This window comes from Lepidochelys olivacea (assembly GCF_965140295.1).
Source record: "Lepidochelys olivacea isolate rLepOli2 genome assembly, chromosome: 1".
Taxonomy (NCBI): domain Eukaryota; kingdom Metazoa; phylum Chordata; order Testudines; family Cheloniidae; genus Lepidochelys; species Lepidochelys olivacea.
The window spans coordinates 298765680-298789125 of NC_140411.1; the positions used below are offsets into that span (position 1 = coordinate 298765680).

General features: G+C 41.0%; 1 long non-coding RNA gene across 1 annotated transcript in view; it reads right to left on the minus strand.

Annotated features, from left to right (window-relative positions):
* Positions 1-381: 381 nt before the first annotated feature.
* The window catches only part of LOC311514421, a 32188-nt gene continuing 9123 nt past the window's right edge, over positions 382-23446 (minus strand). Inside the window, exon 4 of the long non-coding RNA XR_014709882.1 lies at positions 382-786. This is a non-coding gene — a long non-coding RNA (uncharacterized lncRNA). The remainder of the gene's footprint in view (positions 787-23446) is intronic.

The following is a 23446-nucleotide window of genomic DNA, read 5'->3' on the forward strand; positions in this document are numbered from 1 at the left end:
AGGAGGCGGAAAAATTTCCTGCTGTTCTTCTCTTCCTGTTGACTTCCCATGCCCCTGCTGATTTGTAAGTAATGGGGTTCCATTGTTTTGATTCCATAATGCTTAATTTACATTGGAGACAGGTAGATAGCTACTTTCCTGCCTGTCTCGGAAAAAAACCTCTTTATCCTTGCATTTGCTCACAGATTTTAAAGAATAATATTGGTAAATATCCATAATTCCTCATATAGTGTTAATGCAAACATTTCACAATGATATTAATTACCATTGTGCCGTTAGCTTTCAGAAAAGACCTTGCTTGATACACTTTTATAATACATTAATATAGTATACAACCAATTGATTCAATTGCTTATCATTTGAGATTCAGACACTGTCTTTATAGCCCTTTGAAATGAATTCTTTGAAAAGTAAACCCAGACCAAGCTTCTCTCTACTCCTGGAGTATAAATGCCAGGCTGCCTTCCCAAAGCTCATTGACCCTGCTTCCAGAAGCAGGAAGGCTCCCTTGGTATGCAGTCTCCATCCTCCATCAAGACTGTTAAGTATTCACCTTTCTCCGCTTGCTCTACTGATGACTTTCTTTTTAACCTTGCTCATCAATGGTCTTTGGTCACACCTAGCCCAATGTACCTTGGAGACACATTAAAGCAGGTGGAAACACATTCCTTTGTCTGGAACAGGCGTGGCTTAGGCACATATCTATAAAGTCCGTTGGGGGTTGACCATATATCCATCACACAATGATTTTCAGGACCAACACGTACATCGTCTTTTGTAGGACACCTTTCAGATACGGATTACAACAACAGTGTGTTAGGTGTAGAGAGTCTACAGGCCTGATAACAGCAGCAGTGAATCATCAGTGGGCCTCTGTGTCACAGTATTATGAAAATTAATTCATTAATGCGAAGCATTCAAATACTATAATGATGACCACCATAGAAAAGCAGAGGAGAAAAATAATAATTTTGTATTTGGAGCAGGATTTGAATAGTCTGCAGTAAAAAAGGCTTGGGGGTCACACATTGAACAATTGTTTTTGTTTGTTTGTTTATTTTTTGCTTCCTCTGCAGCATGGGACATAAATCGCTTGCTACGATAGTCTGGATATATCTCACCAAATCAATTTTCTGCCGCTGCAGGGGCCAGGGCTGAGTTGTACCTTTGTTCCTCCTATTCTCTACCTGTGGGTATGTCTACACTGCAAAAAAACAAACAAAACAAACAGCAGCAGTGGGTCTCAGCCTGGGTCTGCAGACCCAGGCTCGCAGGGATCACACCACACCGCTAAAAATAGCTGCGTAAATGTTCCTGCTCGGCCTGGAACTCAGGCTCTAAGGCCCATTCCACTCGCCACGTTTCAGAGCACAAGCTCCAGACCAAGTGGGAACATCTGCACTACCATTTTTAGCTCCATAGCGCGAGCCCTGCGAGCCAAAGTCTGTAGACCCATGCTCTGAGACTTGCTGCCGTAGATCGGGCTTTGGTTTTGGTTTGTTTTTTTGCAGTGTAAACTTACACACTGACACACAATAATCTAATCCAGGTTATTGGGCTCAATATAGGGGTAACTGGGGAGTTTAGTGGCCTGTGATGTATAGGAGGTCAGACTTTAGTCCCTTGTGACCTTAAACGCTATAACAAATATTGAATAGGTACTCATTCACTGTACGTCCTGTGCACTAAATGAGACGGGTCTTATGTTAAAAATAGCATGTGATCATTCACATTTCCTAACTTTTAAGAGCGTCTGTCAAGGCTGAATCCCAACTCTATCACTCTGAGTGCAGAAGTGGGGCCTGCAAGGATTTTAGAAATTAATACTGGCCACTCCAGGCTTGTATTAAACTCCCAAGGTTACAGCTTTTCTCTGACCTTGGCTTGGTAAATGCTGCCACCACCCAAATGCAACAAAACCCCCTTTGAACCCAGGAAGGAGCACTTGGGAATTCCTCCCTGTGGGGTACGCTCAAGCCCTTTCATCAGGAAATTAGCTGTGGCTACCAGCTAATTAAACAACATGCACAAACCTCTTCGGATACCAAAAATCCAATCCTGTTCTTAAAAAAGGTAAATTTTATTAAAAACAAGAAAGAAAGAAAATACATCTGGAACTTAGGCTTTTGCTAGATTTTAAAAGAGCAATTCCAAAAATCAAACACCCAAAATAGCTTTCTTGGGGTTCATCTTAAAGGTTACAAGCAAACAAAAGCATCTGTGGTTAGCACAGAGGAGTCCACAAACCAATAAAAAATAAAAGAAATAACCCTAATCGCATCTAGCTAAACATTCTGATCTACTTACACATTTGGAGTTCAGATAAGTAGTTCTAGGCATGATCTGATGATTTATGATCATACCTGGCTTAAGCTGCTTATAGCATTGCTGCTCTGTCCCTCCAGCCCAGAGAACAACAGACAAAGGGAAAGTTTCTTTCCCAGTTTTAAAAAGTTCTGACTTCCCATTGGCTCTTTTGGTCAGGTGCCCACTTTTTTTTCTTTACCTGGGGAACCTTTTAACCCTTTACAGGTAAAGTAAATAAAGAACAGCTAAACCTAGAGGGATTTTACAGCTAACTGGCTGGCCGGGTGTCCGTCAAAGGGAGCTATCCCCCACTTTATTTATCACAGCTTCACTTTGTAACCTTACCATATTTCTTTTTGTGTATAATTTTACTATTAGAAGTCCCATTTTCAAGTCTAAGGTCATTTTTCTGCTATAGTTCATAAAGGGCTTGATCCAGAGCCCAAAGTAGTAAGTGGGCATCTTCCCATTGACTCTTGTGGGCTTTGGATCCAGTCCAGAACGACTGAATATTTTAATACACTTCACCATAGCAGTACTTGCCATGCTTAAGCTTGGATGTTTTTTCTCTGACCTTATGCTCACAGAACGATTAGCAGAGTCATAGACTTGGCAGCCTTAATCCAAAACAGACCTAATCAGATCTAATACAACTATTTTAGTCTGCAGTGATAGATCAGAGGCCAAATCCCATTTGCTTTACTCCCATGAGGTAGACCTACTAAAGTAACGAGACTTCAGTGGAACTATTAGTGAGAATAAAATGAGCAAGATTTGGACCTTCAGCAAAATGATGCTCGCTTTAGCATTATTTACCATTGTTCAGATATGGTGTTTCCATGCAAATCTTGAATCAATATAAATAAGTAAATCTAAGCAACAGATTTCATATATTCCCAAGTATGGGAGACATTTTCCTTTCTAGTTAGAACGCTCACAGATACTCATTTACATTTTGTAAACCTCATTCATTTTACAATGAATCATTTAATCCAAAAATATTTGGATGTGTTTGACAACAAAATATTTTCATTAAAAATATCATTATCTGTATTGAGACCCACACCTGTGCCTTCCTCTACAACTGAAAAATTAGGCGTAATACAATGATAAATAAATGGGGAATCTTGTTCTGCTGCTTTAATCCATATCACAATTCCACCCGAACTCTTAGATAACCGAGACTCACTCATATAGCAAAAGTATAAAGTGAATCTCAAACCTGTATAAACACCTAATTTTGGATCCTATTTTCAGAATTTGCACACTTTGTTCTATCTAGAGCATATCCTATTCCATTTCATGGCTGGAAATATCCTTTTCTTAAATATCTCAGAAGAAGAAAAGCTGACTAAACAATAATGAAATATCTTGCACTTGTAGAACGTAAATCTTGGGGAAGAAAATCAATGTGCTTACAAAATGATCTACAAGTGATTGTACGTAGGGATCACTTTGCAGCTAAAGGTATCAACTGTATAACAGCACACAGCAACATTTTTGGCAAAATATACCACTACAGACAACTTCTTGGGCAGAATGTAATACCCAAGTTCGAATTTGGCAGAAAACCTATTCTTGCAAATGGTGCCATTGGAGTTTTAATGACCACAAGTGATCATGGTTTTGGTCTTGTGTCTCATGTGAAAGGTGACACCTCCTACAGAACAACGTCCCTTATCACTATGTTTTATCTTGATTTACTAGTGACTCAATGAGAAGAATGCTAAAACAAACACCATTTCTACAGCATCAATTTATTCTTTAGAGGTTACCCCCTCTAACTAATAATTCATTCTGGCCATTATTAGCTTATAAAAGCTGTTGAGACCATAGCACAACATTGAATGGCTGCAACAACGATTAAATTATCAATGATACACCTGTTCTAAAATCTCTTGGTGATTAGAGAAAACAATGGTGTTGATATTAGCCCAAATAACTGGGCTGTGTGCTGGGGAGGTCCTCAGAGACAAGGATGGCAGATTTCCTCCTCACAGGTCATGCATGGATGCTTCCCTTCTATGGAAGAACTGGCCAATGGGCTAGTTGAGAAGAAGGCTGGTCCAGTGGAGCGTGCTCTATTTAAAAACCTGGGACACTAGGTTTAAGTCCCTACTCTGTCACACATTTCCAATGTGATCTTGGGCAAGTTACTTAGCCTTCCTGTACCTCAGTTCTCCATCAGTAAAATGATGATAAATAGTGCTCCCCTACCACAGAGGGGTAATGGAAGGATAAATACATCAAAAATTCTGAGGTGCTCTAATACTACAGTAATGGGTACTATCTATTTATCTATCATACAGATAGTCAGATCTACCGGTCTCATTCCTCCTATACCCTGGGAAACCTCTTGTGCGCTAGAGGATAGCTCCAGGCCATGGCTGAAGTACACCTCCATTCTTATTGGAGGACAGAATTTGGTTCTAATTTTCCTACTGTTTTGCCTGAGTAATGACTGCAGAATGTGGTCTTAAACCCATGGAGCAGAATCTTTCTATTACTATTAATTGGGAATAGTTTCAGAGTAGCAGCCATGTTAATCTGTATCTGCAAAAAGAAAAGGAGTACTTGTGGCACCTTAGAGACTAACCAATTTATTTGAGCATAAGCTTTCGTGAGCTACCGCTCACTTCTTCATATTTCCTTTAATTCTAGACATATACTTCTCTCTGCCATAGCAGATTTCATGTTAAATTTAAGACCTGAAGAAAGTGCTGATGTACTGCAACGCTGCCTTGCCTTTTATTAAATTCTGAACCCTTGGTGGATTGCCCAACCCTCAGACCCATCCTAGCTTTGTTTACAGAGTTTCTCTTATTTTCCAAAGCTACATCAAAGGGTTTGTCCCAAGGGACTAAGGTTTTTTGAAATGTTCAATAAGTGAAAACCTTGGGAATAATTTACTAATGTTAGTCATGTGTGTTATAACTGCATTTACTTAGAAGCATTGTTAAACTATGCATTCTTTTCTGGCCCCTCACTTTGTAATTCCTTGCAAACTCAGGGCCAGACACTACTCTCCTGTAGAAAAACTTAAGGCAGAGGAAACAGAATTCAAAAGGTGTGAGCATGCAGGTATCTGGACACTTTCTCTAGCAGAAGAAATAGCAGGCTTGTGGAAAGGGCCAGGGTGGGGACACTGAGCTTCCAAGAGTGGGGAACTGGTCTGTGGGGAACACGGGTTTCTATCCCCCAACTTTCAGGACACCCACATGAAATGCATTCATCACCACACTACATCAACTCCCCCTGCGCCAACACAGCTGGAATGATAGTTGTATTAGAATTACACATCCCTCCACATCTGAGGAGGATAGAAAGCATCTATGTGATGTTAGAAGTGAAAGAGCCAAAGTTAACTGAGTACAGCTGCCAGTAATAATGTGAATTTTCCCAGTGAGCATGATAGGCAGGGTAGCTCCTTCCTACTTCATTTTCCATCAGGTAATTTGCCATCATTACCCCTCTATTCCCACATTGTGTATAGCTCCAACCACAAAGTGTACACAGTGCTTGGGGGTTTATAGGAGGAGGGAGGAGCATGCCTGATAGACTCCAACTTCCCCTTCAGCACACCTTGGGTAAAATGTATGGGTTTAGTGTTCATGGGTTCCCTGATACTCCACACAGCAGAGGGGACCAAACTGCCCTGTTAGTTTTTCTAAAAGTCTGTCTTAGTGTGGAGCCCTCATTTGCAAGGTATACCTCCTGTGACTCATTAACTTTACTGAATAATGGTCACTGCCTAACATCTGACTCTTATAAACTTCCTATGAAGTTTGAACAACTGGCTGCAATTTCACCCAAAATCAGGGATGCATCAGCACAGGAATGAATAGCTTCCCACATATGTATGCAGCTGGATCACTGAAGTACTACATAAAGCAACAAGATTGTCTTGTGCTGTCCAGTGCTAACAGTGGTGATTTTATCCTTTTATTTAATCCAAACAATTTATGAAAAATAGTGACTTCTGTTCATTTTTATGACACACAAGTTAAAAATATTTAATTTACAGTCTGGCTTTAACCAAAGCTCCATTTTGTTAATTTCAGAATGCCTCTGAATGTGACTCTTTGTGTATATTGCATTCCTAACCCTGGAAGTGGAGACTTTAAATAGCAGCTTGTTATGGCAGCGCTCTTGAGTCCTTATTCAAGGGTTTATGCCTGGAAGCTTTATACAGAAACAGGTCGCAAAAGTCAGGTAGATTCCAGCCTGTCCTGTGGACAAATTATGATGCTATACCATTATAAAGGAACCACAATGCCCCTTGGGTAACTCTCCCACCACAGGGGCAGTATAGAGTCAACATAGGGGTAGCCCTACATTGCCTGCCTGTACAGCCTCTTGCATAGGGCATGGAGTGGAGCTGGAGTAGGAATGTTGTAGACTATTTTATTTTACACCAGGACCTATGCTGGTCCCTGCAGTAGAAAAGAATAGTAATCTCTGGCTCTTCTCCAGAGCTGCACCACACACGTTCGGGAATGCTAACCTGTATCATACTGTTCAGCCATTTGGTGGCAGTGTGTGTAAAATAGCTTATTTAGAGGAACCTCCGCCATACCTGCAGCACATTAAAGAATCGAATGATGAACATATCTGGTTTATCTAAGCTCTGTAGCCAATCCATATCTGGTACAGAAGAATATGACAACCTATGCTGTGCATCCTGAGGGAGACAGCACAGACTCCATCCCCCTGGATGTCAATAGAGCCCAGACGTGGTGTAATTTGAGTCTAGACCTGAATTTTGCAGCTCAGGTTCAATTATAATATTTAGTATGTCCAGTAATTTTATGCTATGTGTATTATATGATGTGCCATAACCCATTATGCATCCTCTACTGGATAACCTCAGATAAATACCATTTCTTATTCAGAAGTGGTTCATTTACTGTGGACTGCTATGCCCAAAGGTACTGGCAGATAAACACCAAGCCAGATCCTGCAGGATGATGACAATGGATTTCATTTCCAAGTGGGAGACTTTCCTGAAAAGGGATTACAGGATCTGGCCCACAATAAAATTTGTGGAAGCACAGCTCTCACAGCAAAGGTAACCTATTGAACTCTTCCCAATTAGCAATCAGGCTCCTTTCATTCTTCTGAATTACAGATAGAGACATGAGAGGGAGGGGGAAACCTACACCAATATTTTACATCAATTAATTCCAACGGAGCCCCATAGTTTATGTATCATTAAACCTGGTGTTTAATTATAGCAAAACATCTTGTAGTATCTTTTAGCAATCAGTTTCATTTCATTTCCATTCATCCTTTATGACTAAAATTAACAATTTCATACTTTACTTCCTAGTCTATATGGTTTAGACTTCCCTAGTGCTTTAGCTAACATTAAAGTCACATTAGTATTGATTAGATACCATCCAGGTTAGTATACTATGCCTTCAGTACTAATATAGGAGACAAATGACCAGTTACATGAACTATTTTTCTGACACCAAACATATTTTCAATCCTTCAGCCAACATTCAAGGGCCTGTATAGGTTTGAAAAGACCAAAAGATGTGGCTGCAAAAAAGGAGACGGGGTTCTTGCAAAGAAAAATGAGATACATTTTATACATATGTACATTACCATAGACCAATTAACAGATTAATTTACACACCATATTGAATGTAATTGAGACGTTCAGTTTTATGAACTCCGCAGTCCCCAAGTAGTTCCTAAAACAAGGGTTCTAGCGTATTGTTGGAAGTGTACATAAATACTATCTCCCTTTTGCTGATGGGGAAAAACAGGCAGAGACTAAGGGCCAGTCTCACATGGGTGTTGGGAGTAGGATGGGCATTAACTGTCACACTGTGTCCTGTGGCTACTCTGAGGCACAGAGAAGCCAATTGGCAGTTGTAGGGAGGGTGCAATAAATTACAGCAATCCTTGGGTCTAACTTATGCCAAGAGCTACACCAGCTCTTGGTGCGGGCAGAATCCAGGCAGCACAGATATACACGACCCACACTTTGAGCTGTGACTTCTGCGGCACAGTACAGAATCTGGATCTAAGTGACTTTTCTCTCTGGCCTCAGTTAGTGCCAGACGAGCTCAAGGCCACAGACAGAATCAGCATCAGAACAGAGTTTAAAGCTCAGGTATTCCTGATATAGAGCATGGGAATGACTCTTTTCTGCAAGGTACGTCAATAAAAATGAAGCCCAGACCTTAGTACTGTAGCTATAGGGCTTTTGATTAGTAGGATATACACAAATATATCATTGCAGCCAATAAGAAGTTACCAACTCTGTCCATATCTGTTTAATAATGCACAATAGCAGAGCTGGTGTCAAGCAGGGGACTGCTATTTTGGGATTGCAATTACAGGCTGCTTGACTTCCACACTTAGAGTTAATAATGAGAAATGAGCGAGCCAGTGACTATATAAAGAACGGGCATGAATGACCCAAATCCTGCCATTTTTCAGATGTTTGTAAAAGTTTGTATTTTTTTTTAAAAAAGGTTTAATTTTCAGGCTCTTCTGTACTTTCTATTCCCAGCCAAAGCTCCAAGACAAAGTGTAAAATATCACACGAAAGGCTGAGTCTAGTCAAGACAAATTCTGCAATCAGGAATATCTTAAATTAAGGAGTTTGTCAGTCTAATTCTGCAGCCCCAAAAGTTTCAGAGAGTCCAATCAGCTTGCAGCAGAGGCTTCAGAGCATAAGGCACAACTCCAGGCTTGCTATATTTTGGCTCACTGTCAGATTTACCAGCGAGTTTCATCTGTTCAAGCTCTTTTTTCAAAAACATGGGAGTGACTGTCCAGTATTTCTTGAAGATGTCAAGGTGCTTTCATGGTTGTCTTGACCTCAGCCCACTTCACCATGAGCTCCAAGCCAATATCTATCAAATTATGGTGGCTGATTTGCTTCAATCACATACAAAGGTAAAACAACGGATTGTCCATCCAGTTGAATTTGCACCCGGACTATCCCTTTTGGGACCAACTTTTGTCTGGTATAAATTTTCAAAACTGTGGAGGTTTCTTTGAGAGGAACTTGTGACAAAGTCTGGTGACAGGTCGATGCCACAAGAGTGGTCATGCAACCCTCCCCGGCAGTTTTGGGTGCCAAAGGCAGCTGGCAGAGAGGTAAATCACTGTGGGGCAGGACTGTGGAAAACCCAGCTGGTGGCTCCTACCCTGTGCCAGGCTCAGCTGTTAGTCCCAGCTGGGCTGGGGAGGACGGGACTTCCTCTTCCCCTGCACAGCATCCAGGGCCATGTCAGACCCACCTCCAGATCTCTCCCCCGGCTGCAGGAAGCTCTGCAAACTCCTCCCCTCCCCGCGCGCATCCTGCACCCATCACTCCTCAGCTGCTGTGGGAGGGATCACTGTACAGGGAGCTGCTCCTGCATCCAGCGAATGCCCATGCATCCAGATCCTCCCACCAAGCCTCACCCCTCAACACCCAAAACCCCTCCCCACCCCCAAAGAGCCCCACTCCCTCTGCACCTGGACCACCGCAATGAGCCATCCTCACCCAGATCTCCACCCTACCAAGCCCCAACCAGCTGCACCTGGAACCCCACCCCACTGAGCCCCACTCTCCCAGAATCTGGATCCCCCACTGAGCTCCCCATACCCAGACACCCGTGCTGAGCTCTAACATGCCCAGACCCCTCCCTGCTGAGCCCCAACTACCATTACCTGGACCCCCCTGCAAAGTCCCATTACCATTGCACCCAGAAACCCCCTCAACAAACCCCCGTGCATCCAGATCTCCTACTGAGCCACCTGCACCCAGATTGCCTGACACAGAACCCTTTCAACCCACACCTGGAATCCCCCCCACACACACCTGGATCCTCCCTTGCTGTGCCTACCTGTGCACATCTGGCATGGAGGGGCAGGGCCCTGGGGTGTTTCTGGAGCCGGCCCAGTCCTTGCACTGTGTCAGGGTTGGGTGCAGGCTCACCACTGAGTTCGTGTCCCGGGGGACAGGGATCTGTACAGTGATCTCCTACCTCTGTGCAGCCAGTGGCCTGTGCTACCCAAGGCCATGCTGGAGCCTCCACATTTATTTTACAAATAAAATTTGCAGACATTTAAAAGGTTGTGCACAGAATTTTTAGGTGCAGAATGCCCTCAGGAGTAGTATGAACTGTACAGCTGACACTTTATAACCCACATAACAGTTGTGACTCAGCACCTTCAGATCAGAATCTCTGCTGAAGGAAGTAGAGAAACTCCCTCCATTATTCCGAACACTGGCCTCATCAATAGGACACGTAGGCCCAGACCCTCACAAGTGCCTAACTCCCATTGAAATCTGAGCATCCATTCAGTTTTTGCAACCTAGGACAATAGAAGAGCAGCAGCAAACACTTGAGAAATATCTATTTATTTTAGGCAGACCCATACAGCAACTAATGGCCTGACTTTGGATCATTGTAAAGTATTGTCTAGAACCACACACACACACACACACCCGATCCCCCCACTGCCTGCTTCACACAGGAACCTGCATTCCTGTTTTTAAACGAGGAAGAAAAAAGAAAAACTCAGAGTCCTGTCTGAAGGCCAAACAGTGCCCAAAGGCACAAAGTGGTAAGCAGACTTCTGTGGGACCCTGCTCCAGTCACAGTATCTCTTTTCATTAGAGCAGAGCTGCTTTCGCAGACACCGTAGCAAGACCTAAAGGAGGTCCTGCCTTTCAAATTAGGAACACAGACACAGCTACTGTTTAACACAGAAATACCATTCATTAAATAAACACTGCGTTTAAATAGCAAAAAATATGAAGCCGCTGCAAAGGTGAACATATTTTCTTTTGCCATAGCTTTGTCTTTCATGTTACCTCTTAATGAAGGACTTTCCGACTAGAGCAAAGCTAAAAAGGGAACATTTATACAAAATGTAGTGTACTGAGTCAGTAAGAGATTATGTTCTCTGCATTATTATTTCAAGATATTTCCTTTTGAATAAGTACTTCTCATTGCTTTTACTTCACTATAAGATGGAACATAACACACTGTGTTTGTAGCATCAGCTTGCTGCTCCAGCAATGAATGTCATGTCTCAGATTCAACATTTTGGGCTAAATTCTACTCTCCATTACACCAGACTAGTACTTAAATAAGGCAGCCCAAACATAACAGAGGACAGAATTTGGCTTTATGACTTTACAGCAAGATGATTATTGGCCTAATTGATTCTGATCTCACAGCAGTGTAACTCCATTGACTTCACCTGAGTTGCTCCTGATTTACACCAGTGTAACAGATCACAGTCAGACCCAAAGTGTGTCCAGAAGAAATAAACTGTTGTTCAAAACACAAGTTTAACAACTAGCAAATACTGCAAGAAAAGTTATTGAAAAAAATAGTGAAAAGGAAATGGATTCATATTTGTTTGATGTATGGGAACATTTGCTCCAGTACTAAAATCCTCTTTAAAAGAAAAACAACATATGCTAGAGCTTTAAAGGGAATCTAAGTACAGGAATAATTGAAAAGATTGATTTCATTTCTCCCCACCCTAGTTTAATGGGCTCTTCCCCAACTGGGGTTTGTGGGGGATTGGCCTTTAAACTGTTTATTCTTAGTGGTAGTAAGGAATCACTTTGGGAATTGATTTGTTGCACAGATTTTCCATTGTATTCTACTGGACCGTCTCAACTGCCTTTTTAGATGGGTCTTCTAGCTAGCCTGAATACTTTATATTTGTTTTACATTTCATAGGTCTCCTTTAAATGCTAGTTTTAAGAGAGCTAGAGCCCACACACAAAAACTTGTACCAATATTTTATTGTAATATACAGTTCATATTTTCAGATTTGGTTAGTCAGGACTGTAAACTTACTTGTGTAATAACGTGGTTTAGAACTATGGCATATTGTCCAAGCAGTGTAGGTTTAATCTGAATTTTCAAATTGAAAACCTTCTATAATTAATTGCACTGTTAAATGACTGACCAGATCTGGGGTTTAGTTTTGGGTCATTAAGGAGTAAATCCCTCAATTAAGTTCTTTTTGAACTCACCTAATTCCAAGACATTAACTCGGAAAAGCTCCAGGAGCTGAAACACAAAGGAAATTGCTCTTTTTAAACAGAGGATGATCTTGCAAGTGTGGCACTGTGATCCATTGACAAAGAAGATTATTATTAAGATATTACCTCACCCACCTTGTCTCACTAATATCCTGGGTTTGACAAGGCTACAACAACACTGCATACAAAAAAGATTTGTCACTAGCCTTAGAACCTGATGAAACTCAAGAAAATTCTGCTCACAAGTCCAAATTCTACTCTCGATTATATCAGTGAAGCCCTCTGGCAGCCACAAATGCAGAGGTGTAGCTGAAGGCAGAGTTTTGTCCATAGTGCTATAAAAAAAGAATTGGACATACTCTGATTATGTAAACTGGCGTAACTCCATTGATTTTAATGGATTTGTTCCAGGTACATATGGATGTAACTGAGAACAGGTCAGGCACATGGGGCTAGGTCCTTAATCATAGCCAGGGACAACACAGCTTGAGGGTTACCCTTACTTACACCAGTCACTAACAACTAGAGCTGGTTAAAAGCAGGAGGGGAATATTGCTGGGATTTAAGAATCATTTTTAACTTTGAAAAATGTCAACCAGCCCTCCTTAAAGCCCCAAGTGACCAAAATACCAGCTGGGGACTGGCACAGCATAGAAGTGTCCCAATCACACCCCTTTCCATCTAGAAAGAGATTGTCAGCTCTACAGCCAGAATCCACTGGTTTTGTGGTGCAAAGCACATGCACTGGTCCATACAGTACATTTTCTGTCAAAGCTGTACTCCGAATTTATGAAACTCTGGTGATTTCCTCCACCCCACCCTTTGTTCTGTTCTGTTTCAAATCAGACTGAGAATTCATCTGAACACAGAGACATTTAATATTTTTTTAAGCTAAATGAATACAGAATTTTATAGCCTGATATATGGAGAAAGGCATTCCAAAATGTACAACATATGCAAGTGAGATTGTTCCCGTGGGCACAAACTTATTTTTCCCAGTGGGTGCTCCACCCCTTCCCTCGAGGCCCTGCCCTCGCTCCGCCTCTTCCCACTCTCCCCCCCCCCCCCGGGTCCCTGCCCACCACTTGCTGCCCTCCCTCAAGCCCCTTCCTCCAGGTGCCAAATGGCTGATCAGAGGCCCTGCCAAACAGCTGTTTGGCAGCTGGCTGGAGGCAGTCCATGGACAGCAGAGAGCAGAAGGTGGGGGAGCTTTGTGGGGCAGTTAGAATGGGGATAGGTGGGTGGTGGGTGTGGAGCACCCTCTATTTTTTTCCCCTACGGGTGCTTGAGTCCTGGAGCACCCATGGAATCGGCCTCTATGATTGCTCCAATTGGAAAGTGCAAGGATGGGGAGGGGAGAGAGCAAGAAGAAGAAAAAAGGCATTTATACGCCACATCCCTATTTATCACTGCTGCAGTTGGAAAAAGGCAGGGGGAGAGAAATAGAAAAAAATGGAGGCATAAAAATCCATGTTGGGGTTTTACACAGCTACCCATCACTGTAGTCTCTGTGCAACTTACACAAAGCTTCCCCTGCCCCCACACGCTCTCATTCAAGCACTGGGCATGACACATCTTACATAAGGCTTTTATCTTCTGCAATATAGAAATAGTGTTCTTAACCTAGCTCAAACACCACTAAAAATTCTGGGCTCAGTCATGGCCCCCATACTTACAGTTGGAGTTAGAAGAGCTTCTGCACTGCCTGGGTCGAGGTAGCCAAAAGCATTATGCCAGCAGGACCCAGAACAAGGCATGTCATCTCCAGGGTTAGAGAGTGGAACATATGCAGCAAGGGCCTGCAGTGAGTATCTAAAAAAGTTAAAGCACATGCCCCCGCTCTCCTCCTTGCAGAGCGATTCTCTAATCACCTGCTCGCGTGTAGTGTGGTCAGTAGTAACACTCCGATCTTGCATTCATGGAGCACAGGCAGTCACAAGAGGTGAATTCTGCATCACCAAAGCCAAGAGTTTAAAAGTGGAGTCGGGGCCCCCCGCCCTCCCTCCTCCAAAAAATCAAGGGATTAGCTCTACAATCATGGTTTTTTATTTACTTGCATTATGTATTTTGGCCCGTCTTCCCATTTTTGAACTCACCCAGTGTGGATGTGAGAATTACGCTACTGCCAACTCTCGCAAATACATAGTAAGTAATGTGATTTTGGACCCTGTTGCAGGATCTCCTGATAGAAGACAACTGAGATCAAATTACAGATTTGTATACAAGTCCTGCCTGATGGTGCAGACAACTTACAGCTTCTTCTCAAACCCCAATATTCCAATTAATTATTATGCACACACCTCCACCCACACACACTTTCAGGAATTTCAGAAAGGAGCCAAAGAAGAGGAAAGTACAGGCAATTTTCTCAGAGATATTTCTTGTCCCATGGGCAAGACAGACAACAGAAGCTATTGGAGGCAAACAGCTGGCTAGGTAAGTGGTGTAAAATAAAGGGCTTAGGTTTTGTTGAACATTGGGTACCTTCTATATGGAGAGGAGGTCAAATGACTTGGACCTCTCTCTCACTAGGAGGGGACCCAATCTTTTGGATAGCCAAGGGGCAGTTCATAGCCCCAGCACCTCTGATTTGCTGCATGAGTTATGAATGTTAAAAAATTGCTTGAGCCCCAGCACCTCTTTCATGGCAAATTATGAACTGGCTAAGAGGATAAGCGCAGTACTATGCTCAAACATAAAACTCAGACTCAAGGTAGCATGAATGTAAAGAATCAAGTCATCAAGGGATGTAAAGAGAAAACATTCTTCAATTGTCTATATACAACAGCTAGAAGCCTGGGAAATAAACAACAACAACTAGAAATACTCATTTACAAAAAGAAGTTTGATATGAATGGTATTACTGAAACATGATGGGATGATTTTACATGACTGGAATGTTAAAAATCACTGGATATATCATATTAAGGAAAGAGGAGGTGGAAGGGGAGTATGGGTAGCACTCCACAATAGAGATACCATTACCTTTTTTAGGTATTACTGACAATTCAGAAGGACACCATATGGAATGCTCAGCGATCAACATATTAACTGATAAATCTGGGGCAATGGTGAGGATCTGCTATAGACCACCAAATCAGAGGAGGGGACAAGATAAGTAGCTTATTAAACATATCTATACAGTGTAGAAAGAAAAAATATATTATCATGGGAGATTCCACTCTGAGAGACATGTGCTGGGAATCTTTGAGTTTCAAAAAATTAAAGATATCTTTCTAAACACACAAAATATTGCAACCAGCTCAGGGTATTCTATATTATAATGTATTCTGATATATAAAGATGAATTGATCACTGAGCTAAAAATTTATGGTTGCCTAAGTGCAAGCATTCACAACCTAATTTAATTTGTTATATGCAAACAGAAGATAATCCCAACTATTTAAAAATTAAAAAATTATGTATAAGAAAAGGAAAAATAAAGAAGCTGATAGTAATTAGAACAAGTCAACAGTTATGAGATGCAGATATTTGATAAGGATATCTAAAGATTTCAAGGAAATTAGTAAGTCCAATAGTGTTAAGGGCAATGAGAAGAAATTCTTTAAATATATCTGGGGAAAAAATGAAATTCTAGTAGTGGTTTTGGTTTGATACTAGATGCAGATGGCAAACTGTCAATCATGATGCAGACATATTCAGTACACATTTCTATTCTGTATTCAAAAAGCAGCATGATGTATTCACAACTAAAAGTAATAACGAAATACTTTCTATTCCTTCAGTAATAAGGAAGGGTGTTAAACAGCAGCTATTAAAGTTAAACATTTTTAAATCTACAAAACCAGATAATTTGCACCCAAGAGTATTAGAAGAATTAGCCAAGGAACTCTGGCCCATTAATGCTGATACATTTTGGAACACTGGGTAAGTTTCAGAGGACTAGGGAAAAGCTAATGTTATACCAATATCTAAAGCGAGTAAACAGCATGACCCAGGAAACTGTGAACCAGTTAGCCTCATATCAATCCTGGGCATGGAAAGGCTAATCTGGGGACACAGTAGAGATTATTGAAAGCATAATTCATGCCAATCAACATAATTTTATGAAAAATGAATCTTAAAGAAATTGCAGGGGGCTTACTAGTCTGGTTGTGGATAGTAACTGTTGACATAATATTTTTAAGTTTCTGTAAGGCATTTGACTTATCATACATGACAGTGATAAAAATTAGTATGATACAGAATCAAAGACAGAGCATATTATGTGGATAAAAAACTGGTTAACTAATAGATTGCAAAAAGTAATTCTAAATGGGGAATCATCTCCAGTAGAGATGCTTTTAGTGGGGTCAGATAGGGATCTATTCTCTGCCCTTTCAATATCTTTGATGATTAACTGGAAGAAAATATTTTATTCTGCTCTCAGATTAATAAAGCCAACCTTCAGTGAGAGTATTTGAGGACAGAGCAGGACCTTTGATTTTCCATGGATCAATGTTTGTGAAACTGGCTGTTCTAGGATTGCCAGTTCTACAATAGTACCAAACACACTCAGTACTTCCACATAAACACACACCATATATAGAGATATATATTCTGATCTCACCTACATACAGCAAAGGGGTTCCACTCACTCCAGGTGCACCTCCTTGCCACTAGGTGTGGGAATTAGAGTGAGAGCTATCTGACCTCCCCTGCTGTCAGTTGCTTGTACTGTGTCCGCTCTTGCTCTCTGTGACTCATAGTATATTGTGATTCAGCCCTACAAGCAGGTCACTATATAGCCCCCTGCAAGTAACAAAACGCCCACTGGACAAGCTATTCAAATGCTGACAGTTTTCTAGTTCTCCAGGTCCTGTGCCATTTCCCCAGTGGCTGGCAGGGGAACTCAGGCCCTCCCTGTCTACTGGGTTCCAGGCCAGGATCCCTGTAACCAGCAGCTGGGAGCCATACAGTCCTACTCCTTATTGTTGTTTCCCTGAGTTTCTTCCTACCCTGCCTTCTCAGGCTTTCTTCCCTGCAGGTTCTCTGGGCTACTCCTCCTTTCAGGACCAGACTCTCAAGGCTTATTCACCCCCATGAATGTCCTTCTTACCACCTCAATGTTCCTAGAGAGTGAGTGCAGACTCCCTCCCTTCAACCTCTTCCTAGGCTCACTTCCTGCCTTTTATACCACTATCCAGCTCCTCCCCCAGATGGGCTTTGTCTGCAATTAGCATTTATCAATCCCAAGCATCCATCCAGGTGCATCCATAAGGTTAATTGGCCTGTTTGGCCCACATTAACCCTCTCAGGTCTTGTGTGGGTTAGACATACCATCACACTCACACCCATGCATGTTGTATCTAAGGTAGAATCTCCTTCCTTAGAGGTTTTTAAGGTCAGGCTTGACAAAGCCCTGGCTGGGATGATTTAACTGGGAATTGGTCCTGCTTTGAGCAGGGGGTTGGACTAGATGACCTTCTGGGGTCCCTTCCAACCCTGATATTCTATGATTCTATGATTCTATTTACTGTTAAGACAGACCATCTATGTGCTGATGGGTGCACTGGGCACAGTAGTGAACAGACCGTTTTTACTGTTTGGGCTATTAAACCAGTAATCTCTATCCACTGGGGAACCACACTAGTGGGGACTGGCACAGTTGGGGACCCAACTGAATCAAGTAAAATCCTGCAAAGTAGGATGCAACTGCTTAACTTTATTCACTGTGACTAATCACAGAGACTTCTTTAAAAAGTAGTGTTTGCTTTGGAGGGCTCTGCTGGTCCTCTTCATCTTCCCTTCTGATTGCTAAATACCCAGAAGACCCTTCATATAACTAACACTATGAAAAAAAATGACATTTTTTTCTTTTCTTCTCTTCCCATCCCCCTTGTAGTAAAGGCCCTTAATCATTTTTGCTGCTCTTCACTGAATTTCTTCCAGTCTGCCTACATTTTTCTGGTTTCCAAAACAATGACCTTATTCTAGGAAGCAGTGGAACAGGACTCACCACTGAAAGGTTTATATTTTCCTAAAAAGGAGCTTCCGAACCTTCTTAGTAATATGTCTGCAATATCCTTGTCAAAGAGGGCTCCTGGCCCTGAAATATGAATGGATTAGAAAGAAAATGTCTTTACTTAATCATGAATCTCTGTCTCTCTCCCCACCTCTCTGTCTCTATCATCTGTGTTTTAGCTACAGTTGCTATATCATGAGGTGTGGGTTGATGGGACATTAAAGTAGGATGACTTAGATTTGACTAGTACTGACTAATACTGACAGACTTCCCATTGATTAGATTTCAAGACACATTGTTGCCACTAGTCTAAAGAAAAGAAACCTTGTGAGACATGTTTGAGGCTAGCAAAGTTCTGGCAAGATTAATAACATAAAAAGAAGAAAGGAAACACAAGCCCAGCTGACACAGGCAAAGGGAAATATTGATCTCTAACTAGGGAGAAAAATGTGCTGATAGATTTTACTGAAGATGTGCATTCTGTGACTTTAGTAGACTATATTTAAAAGCATTGGCTAAAGTATCTTCCCTCAATTAAATTAAACTACATATATAATAAAATCATACTATACCAAGAGAGAACCTCAAAACAGACTGAATAGCAAAGCCAGCCCTCAAACTTTTCCTTTCCCAATTAGTTTAAACTGACTGCATAATTCAGAGTGAATAGACTGAGTTCTATTTCACTGACTCCAGCATTTTGACTTTCAGGAGTTTCTATTATATTGTTTAATTTTATAAATTAGTGCAAAGAAAGATGCATTTTATTTATCTTACAAATCAGGAGACTTTCACTATATTTTCACATGCTAACTATGTCAGAGAGTTGGGTAGTGACTGAGAAAATGGCACCTACAAAAGTGACAAGGGTTCCTTTTAAGCACCCAGTACTTTAACTGAAAAGCTTCTCTCATTTTCTCCCAAGTTGTGACTTCCTCAGCTTACCTAACTGTTGACATCTCAGAGTGGCAATTAAAGTTAGCTAGGCTCTGTGCAGCTTTTTCAAGTATACAATGTGCCTTTCAGAGTGGTGACCGTAAAATCACAACGGTCTGCAAGCAGTCCTTTCTAACCAGTGTAGGGAGTCCTATATAGAATCTTGGTGCTAAATGGAGCTGTCAAAGTTATAACAAATTACTGTTCTGACACATTTCAGAAAATAAAACAGAACAAAGTTAGTGACTAGTTATGTATTGTTTGGATTAGATATCCTGTGACTTGCTTGATATTTGAGCTTGGCAATATTACAAAAAAAAATTCCCACAAATATTCACTCAAATTTTGTAATTTCTGATTTTCAGAAATGCTGGACACCTGCAACTAGCCTTTCCTTCTGTGGACTTCTGGATTTTCAACATCTGTGAAAAGCAGGGCTTTTGCTTTGTCTGCTAATGACTCGTTTGTATGTACTTCCCATTTATTTCCATGTGACTGAGTTTTACAAATCAAAAGTTTGGCAGGAAGCAGATTTCAAAGGCACATATGCAAGTGTTCATGGAAACTGAATTTACAGCAGAAGTCTGGTGCCTTTATCAAATTGGAAAAGAGAAACAATACCATGTGATTTATCTAACCAAGCACAACTAAAACACAGTTTGAATAATGAATGTTGAATACCTGTTGAACAGCAGCAGAGAACTGCTTATGGTCAAACCACAGTGTTAAAAGATACAGAATAAATGTGTTGAATACTACTGAACAATATAATGAATAAATATGAGGAAATTTGTATTTTTCTGGATATGCTCTGAGCAGAAAAGAGGCCAAATTCATTAGGTAAATTACTTATTGAAAATGATTCACTTGCTCCTGCTTAGCATAGAAACTCTGTAAAATATACTGTGTCCAATAGAGAAGTAATCTAGTAGAGAATATTGTGTCTAGTAGGCTATAAAAGAATGTTAGGAACCAGGATGTAGGCAGTCTTCCTTAGTAGTCAGAGAAAGAACAGGTCTAGTGGGCAGAGCAGGCATCCAGGTTGGGGGAAGAGAAGTGGGCAGTCAGAATCAGAGTCAGCTGCCAAATACCAAATCCAGAAGTTGAGTCAGAGCTGGAATCAGGAATCAAAGCTTGAGGGTCAAAGCCAGGGTCAGATGCCAAATGCCAGAGCCAAGGGTCAAGCTGGAGTGGGTAGAGGGGGGTCAGAGCCAGGAACAGTAGCGGATGGTCAGGAGCCAGGCGTAAGGGCAGGAACCAGAGGAGAGGCAAGTATGAGGCATGGAGTAGGAACTAGGTGGGAACTAGGAGTGAAGGCAGGGGTGAGGGAGGAGCCAAGAGGAGAGCAGAACAGGAAGAGGATTGGGGGAGGTAGACAAAAGCAGAGTCTGGCACAGGAGCAGCAGGGAGTCTGCACAGTTGGTCAGAAGGCCCACCGAGCGCTCTTCCTGGCTTAAGTAGTGGGAGTGAACCAATCAGGCAGCTGCAGGCCTTAAGAGCTCCAATAGGACCTCCAGTAGGGCCTTATCTTCCAGGATTGGCAAGATGCTGCATCACCCATCTCCCTTGGTGGCAATGAGGGAGTGTCCAGGTGTCTGTAGCATCAGGTTTTACAAATGAACCCTTGGATCCTGACAAAGAGCCATTTATACAGACATTTCCTCACCTATTGAACTTTGAAGGTTGTTTTTTTTTCATGTGTGTTTATAGAGAAAGTTATACATTTTCTGTCAGATGCAAACCTTGCCAAAGTTATGCATGTCTGTAGACTGAATTGCTTCAATGCACTGTAGTTGAGGTGACTCCTCAAGACCTTTCAGGAACTTCACATCTTAAATCACAGTCACATCCATAACCGAATCCATACTCATGGAATGTGAATTTCAAATTTGCATGCATATTTGCATGGAAAGTCATAGCACACTCATCCAATCAGCAAACAGAAAAATACCATAAGAACATAAGAATGGCTATACGGGGTCAGACTAAAGGTCCATCTAACCCAATATCCTGTCTTCCGACAGTAGCCAATGCCAGATGCCCCAGAGGGAATGAACAGAACGGATAATCATCAAATGATCCATTCCCTGTTGCCCATTCCCAGCTTCTGGCAAACAGAGGCTAGGGATATCATCCCTGCCCTTCCTGGCTAATAGCCGTTGATGGACCTATAGTCCATGAATTTATCTAGTTCTTTTTTGAACCCTGTTGCAATCTTGGCCTTCACACCATCCTCTGGCAAAGAGTTCCACAGGTTGACTGTGCGTTGTGTGAAGAAATACTTCCTTTTATTTGTTTTAAACCTGCTGCCTATTAATTTCATTTGGTGATCCTTAGTCCATGTGTTATGAGAAGGAGTAAATAATACTTCCTCATTTACTTTCTCCACACCTGTCATGATTTTATAGACCTGTATCATGTCCCCCTTTAGCCGTCTCTTTTCCAAGCTGAAAAGTCCCAGTTTTATTAATCTCTCCTCATACGGAAGCCGTTCCATACCCCTAATAATTTTTGTTGCACTTTTCTGAACCTCTTCCAATTCCAATATATCTTTTTTTGAGCTGTGGCGAGCACATCTGCATGCAGTATTCAAGATGTGGGCATACCACTTGACTTATTTGACCAGTCAACATTAGATAAGAACTAATCAACACAGCTTCAGTAGTGATTACTCAGAGAACTCTTCATTCTCAAAAAATAAAAATTCTTCTAAATTTGTCAAGTGATTTCAAATAACTAATATTCTATGAATGGAAAGAGATGCTAAATTTGTTGTATAAGTCATCTCCTATAACTTATTACTTCAGATGTAGTGACCTTATTCCCTGTGGTTTAATCTGGCAGTCAAGAGCAGCTGGGAAATTCAGGCTAACAGTATCTATATTTGCACATCTGGGGCTTCTTGGAAAGGTATTCTGAACAGAGGGCCCTCTACTCTGGACCTCATTCCCCACTTTTGATCCACAGTGCCCAAGTTTTTTTACCTAAAGGCTTCTACAAATCTTATCTCTTTCTCCAGACATTTTTGAAGAGGTTTGTTTGTGCATATGGGTATGATTGACTGGGAAGTTATTTTGTTTCTGTTAGTTAACAATGGTTTGGATGATGTTTAGTGTTGATTTTTTTATTGTTACCTAGACGCTACTTTCTAGACACATTATATACGTGATACAAAGCCCACTGAAGTCAAAGGGAGTCTTTTCATTGATTTAAATAGACATTGGATCAGGCCCTATATAAATGGAAATAATAAATCAATGAAGAAAGCCAAAACCAAACCAAATTTGCAAAACCAAATTCTGGAAGTGAATGCAAGGACATCTATAATTCTGAATCTACACTCAGGATAGCTCTTGAGATGAAATAACACAAATTAAGCTGACGATAAATACCTCACAGAAATTAAATGTTTAAATTATGTTAGCAATGTGTTCTTCCTTTTGTAATACTGCTGCATAGTCACATAATCATAGTGGAGACGAAAGTCTGTAATCATAATAGCATCCTTGCATTTGATAGGAGTAATAGATGGGGAAAAATAGAAAACATTTCAGGCAGCAAATATGTCATCTATGTCACCATATGCGACTAGGGCCTAGTAGATTACATTCTTTGTACAATCATTACTCAGTGAGTGCCTCAATCAGACTACTCACATTTTAATTTCACTTTGATTTAATTGCAAGAATTGTAATTTGAAAAGGAATTATCGGTATGGAATCCAATAGTATTTTATCTTAATTGCGGCTTATTTTATTCCTCATGTCCTCTATTCTCCTTTTCCAAGGATGATGAATAATTGATTACGTGATCTGCCACAATTATCTGATGAATAATCAATGGTATTCAATCAATTTGTTTAGTGATTGTACTTTGTAATTTACATTTAAGTAAAAAGATTAAGATTTCCTGCATGGTTAAATAATGAATTATGTTTAAATAATGTTAAGACTGTAATGCAAAGCAACAAAAACTAATCAAGACAACATTAGGACTCATAGCTGTGACATTATGAAGATGGAAAAGGACAAATAGCGTGTATTTGGAATAGGGTAATATTCTTAACTTCTAAACAGGCCGGCTTCTTAAAATCAATATTTGGATATTAATTGTAAGTAAATGTAATTTAACAACAAAGGAAGAAAAGATTTGATGGAAGCCTATAAATATTGTTTTGCTTAAATACCTATTTTTACATTTTTTATGGTATCTGGAGGCCA